Consider the following 5,712-nt stretch of genomic DNA (forward strand, 5'->3'; position numbering starts at 1 on the left):
CTTTTGAACACTTTCCTCTTTCAACAAGCCTTCTAGGTTGAGACCTATCCCAGCCTGTGCCTTTGTTAGAATTGCTTAATGTTTTTTAATAATGTTTTTAACCCTTTTTTAAAGTTGTTTTTTTTTTAAAAAAAGTTTTTAACGCTGTTTTGTTTTAATGTATTTTAAGATCTGTTTTTATGATGTTTTAAAGTGTTTTTAGCGCTTTGTTTGCCACCCTGGGCTCCTGCTGGGAGGAAGGGCGGGATACAAATGAAATAATAAATAAAATAAAAATAAGTAAACTTTATTGTAAATGCTTTTTTTGAAATCTAAGTACCCAGCGTTGACTGCATTATCCCTATCTATATGCAGACCTTAAAAGTCCCTAAGAACTGCTTCCCTCCTATGTAAACCTGCCCAAACATTAGATTGGCATCGGAGGACTGGTGCTTGTCCCTCTGGGATTGGACATTCTGTGAGTGGACCCAAGGGACTGTTCCTTTTCTGCACGGGTTCTTGACGGTGGGATGCCCTCACAAGGAAGGTCAGCATGGCACTGACTTTACTGGTTTTTTAAGCTGTGCACTGCAGACAATGTTATTTCAATGGGTCTTCAGCTGTTCTTATTTATGTCTGTTAGGCTGTATTCCTAAACATACTTACTAGGAGGTACGTCTCACTGAAGACTGTGGAACTTCTGAGTAAACATGCATAGGGTTGCATTGATTGTTTTGCTGATCTGCATCTGCCTTATTAGAAATGTGTTGTTTTATATTAAATTTTAGGTATTTTAAATTTTGAAAGGTGCTCTGAGCTCCTTAACAAATCAGAAAAGGGGGGAGGGGTATACAGTTCCATTTACAACTGTGGCAGATTAAGTCCTGCCTGAGAATTCCCTAATTTACACTTCTGTACTTTGAAGTCATAGACTTCCTTTTACTGAAATACATGTTTCCCTGGCAGCTGCCTTCTTTAGGAAAGTGTTTATCTTATCTAAGAATCAGGACACATAGAGATATTGACAAAAATATGATTCCAAACCAAAATTGATGGAAGGTTATTTTCTTTTGCTAAACAGGAATTTCTTCAAAGTACAAAATAAAAAGGAAGCCAGTACATAGTCACAGAGCATCATGACACCGATTACATTTTAATAGCAAGGTTGTCATTTTTATGGCTTACAGAAATAAGAATCACTCAAAAAATGATATTGGCATACCAGATTTGCTATCGTACAAGCAGAGAATTTTCCATAAAGAAAACCCTGCCTTAATATCAGCAATTTGCCCTTTTTATATCCTTCTAAAACAATAAGGTACAGTATATTTTCTAATCAATATCACCTTCTCTCTTTCATGTTCCAGCATAATTAGAATTAATGAAATAATTTTCAATAACTTTGATTAAGCTCATCTTTTTATCATTAAAGCAGAATATGTTCAGCAATGTTTAATGGAAATAGATCAAACACAAAATTGCTACTTTAGAATCTCTGTCTGGATAGACATTACACAGACATGTTATCAAGGCCTAAATTGCTAATTAATTTATAATTCTGATACATGTTTGGAATAAAGTGAGATTTTACATTTTTTCTTGCTTTAAAAGCCCTTGGATTCTGGCTTGTGAGTTTGAAAATAGCTCATGAGCTCTGCGTTACTTATCTGAGAAGCAAGAAGCTTGGCAGAAGCAAGAACTTGCTGGTTTGCCATGTTAACTGTTTCTCTTTAACAAGGTCATTAGAAAAAAATTTAAGCTCTTATTCTTTGTACAAGAATAGATGCTGTATCTAGTTTGGGTGGGGGATTTGGTATCTGAACTAATCTGGCACCTGGTTTGAGACAGTCAACCATTGCCTGTGCCAAACAAGCAGGCAAATCTGTCACAGAATGTACAGAATAGAACAGCTTCCAAAAATAAAACATTACCCTGATTACTTATATTTTGTATTAAGGTAACTTTCTCCAAAAATTATTATTTCTTAAAAATAGCTTCCTGGCTTTGTGCAAAGTAACATAACGTAGTTGGACTGTTATTCTAAAGGTTAAAGCCTTTTATAAAGATGGGCACTGTGTGGGCTACAGTTTCCACCATCCTTTACTATTAGCCATATTGACTGGGGCTGATGGAATTTGGAGTCCAAGAACATATTGAGGCCCACAGATTCCCCATCTCTGCCCAGAATCAAATTAGGTGCGATATAATATTGATGTTTTTCCTCTTAAATTTGTTCCATACTTCCAATAAACCTGAAACTACCCAGCCTTTTGGGAGACGAATGGGGTAAAATTAGCCGTAAATAAATAGATTTGTCAGGAAGAACCAATAACTGCTATAGTCAGATAGAGGTTTCTGATCACGTGGAGGGTCTGCTTAGGTCTGCTATGTTAACTAGGCCTATGAAATGTAGTTCTGTGACCTAATCACTTGGTCTATGTCCACCTCCTCAAAGACACTTTATCATGATTTCCCCCACAGCATTTACCGGCATTATGTGGTTAAGTGTTTAGAAGTGTTATTTTCTGACACCCATACAAGTACTGTGGGGGAAAATGAGGGGATTTTTTTAATCTCACTGCAATGTGTGAAAAATCCCTAATTTTTACCCATGTAATCACCTCTCATTCAGGGACTCAGTAACATCAGCAGCATTTTGTGTTAAATTTAATGTGACCTTCATGTTTTAAGTTTTTAGTTTGTGACTTATGTGAAAGCAGCAGTCCTATTGGTATGACGACTGAAGGAACAGCGCTGAACTTTCTGCCTCTCCGTTTTCATTCTTAAGTGTTTGCACTTTGCTATCAATTTAATCTGCAATAACTGTCAGAGTTGCAGTTTGCTTCTCTGAATTCAAAGGAAAATGTTGCTCTAGGGGACTGTGGTATATCAAGAACTCTTAGATGCCTTCAGTTGATTTCCAAGGACGACATTCCATCAATCAGTTTATAACAGCTGGAAGGAACTACCTTGCCTCTATAAGCATTCAGTGATAAGGCTTCTAAGAATATAAGGGGAATCTTATAGGTGGTTTTTTGACAATGGGAACAAAAACCATTAGAGCAAGAATGGGGAACCTGTGGTTCTTCAGATGTTGTTCAACTACAACTTCCATCATGCTGGATGGGGACTGATGGGAGTTGGAGTCCAATAACATCTGCAGGATCACAAGTTCCCCAGCTCTGCGTTAGAGCCTCAATATCAGTATCCTCCACGTAACATGAAATTAAAAACACTGTTCCCTAATGGGTTACATGCATATCTTAAACAGGCTCTTGTGCACAATTAAGTATATATATGAAAAACTGTCTCTTTTTGTAGGGCCTGACCTGGCTGTGCCAGAAGCAGATGTTTATGTTATCCAGAAAAATGTCATTTTCATGGATCATGCCTTCAAATAAGCACAATACTTTTTAATGTGTAATTTTCAACCATTGCTTGTCTGGAAGCTTTTAACACATATTACTGTTATGAGCAATGCATATATTAGCTCAGGGGAGTACCTCTTTTGTCAATTGCAATCATTCTGCACACCTGGCAAAAAAGCTCTTTATTGCCCTCACCTGGTAGTTAGAAAAAGAGATGTTCAGGCTTCTACATTGCACATTACACAGAGAGTACAAAAAGCAGAATCATGAATCACCTATGTGTCCTATGTGCATATTTACTACCCTCTGTGACCCATATGGGTAGAAATAATGTTTCTCATCCTTGTAGCGATTAAAAAAACCTAGGGCTTACAGGGCAACCTGTGGGGGTTTGTGAAAGTGATATTTACCCAGTTGACAAAGAGTTATTTTAATCATATTGATTAAAGAGCCTGAACGAATAACAAACCACAAACTCTTTTAAGAGGGCTTTGGACATGATGAGGAAGCGGAGCACTGTCCAAAAAAGGGAAGTGATAAGATGCATATACATCAGATGCAGGTAATATCTGGGGAGCCACGGTTTGCCAATCCCTGTTTTAAAATGGATTTCCCCCAATATTTCTTTGCAGTTAGGATCGTGAGCTTTTCAGCTAACCACTTTAACTATGCCCTTACCAGTGAGCTGCTGAGCAAACATATGGCAGATGATATTCTATCTCTATGCAGTGAAAAGATTCACCTGCTGACTTGTGAAGATCAAGCTACTGTTAAAGGCAGCAGGCCAGGCTTTGGCCAGTTGGTAATCCTACTTGAATGTGTTTTTTTGTGAAGCTATTTTGAATCTGGTAAATTATAATTGGCAACAAAAATATAAAAGGTGTTTCCTTCTGACAATGGGTGGTAGTTTTTGTTTTTTCAATTTAAACTTATATCACATGTATCAAAAACAGTCCCTTTCTATTGACAAAAAATTATCTTCAATTATGTTTGGCAATATGTAAACCGCTTACAGCTTTATGTAAAATGCTTGGAGGTTTTTGATGATTACACAGTATATAAATCCTGTTAAATAATAATAATAATAATAATAATAGTATATGAAAGTTATTTAAATACAATTAATAGTTAAGTATCAAAATGTTATACATGTATAGAACTGCACTGTAAACCAGCCAAAACTGTTGATCTCTGCATATTCCGAAAGGGATAACAGTTGACCTCTTAAAAACTCAGTTCTGTGTATAAACACATATTGCTTCTGGCTAGGGCCTAGGGCCACAAATACAATGGTGAATTGCATAAAGTACTATATTAATTGCATCCTCCATGCATCACATATGAATAGTACACAATTAGAGAAGAAGCAACCTTTGCAGGGACTATTACTAGAAGTCTGCCTTCTAGCTTTTCAGGTGTTTATGCCACAAGAGTTACAGCACAATCCTATACCTGTTTACTCAGAAGTAAGTCCCACTGTGTGCAACAATGCTCATTCCCAGTTAAATATACATACATACGGCTGCTACCCTAGCGATGAGGACAGGGCCAAATGAAGTTAAGATGATCAGATGCAAATGAGGGCAATGCTCCTGCACCTTTAATGCCCAAGAGATAGTTGTGTTGGTCTGTGTCAGCAAAAAGGTCCGTATTGGTCTGGTAACACCTTCAAAATGAACAGACTTACAGTACAAACCCATACATGTCTACTCAGAAGTGTTTAGTGGGGCTGAATCCCAGATAAGTGGCATAGGAATGGATTGCAGACTTACGGCACAATATACACATCTACTCATTAGGAAGCCCCACTGAGTTCAGTGGTACTTTATCTCAGGTAAGTATACACAGTGTACCCACAATTGCAGCCTTATTGTGGCATAAGCTTTCATGGGCTCACTTCAAGAGATCCATGTCCTGAAATCCTCGCTTCTATACAAACATTAAAAGCACAAAAAGAGCCCTACCTCCTTTTACATCTTGTCACCCTCAAACATGATTATTATTACTATATTGTTATTACAATTGTTATTACATTTATATCCCACCTTTCCTCCAAGCAGCTCAAGGTGACATGCATGGTTCTCCCCCGCCTCGTTATACCCCCACAACAACCCTGTGAGTTAGGTGAAGCTAAGAAACAGTGTCTGGCTGAACGTCACCCGGTAAACTTCAAAGGCTGAGCGGGAAAGGGCAACAGAAAGTCCAGCGCGCAGCTGCGTCCTTGCTTTCCTCTCTCCATACACTGCACGCTGTAAAACGTCCGATCTCCTCCCGCCACCCCAGGAAACTTGCACTGCTCCAAAGGGTGGGTAGCGTTTAATTCAATAGAGTTAAACCCTCCTTCCGGTGTGGAATCTACTACTAC

Source organism: Rhineura floridana, chromosome 2 (assembly GCF_030035675.1).
Source record: "Rhineura floridana isolate rRhiFlo1 chromosome 2, rRhiFlo1.hap2, whole genome shotgun sequence".
In the NCBI taxonomy this organism is placed as follows: Eukaryota; Metazoa; Chordata; class Lepidosauria; order Squamata; family Rhineuridae; genus Rhineura; species Rhineura floridana.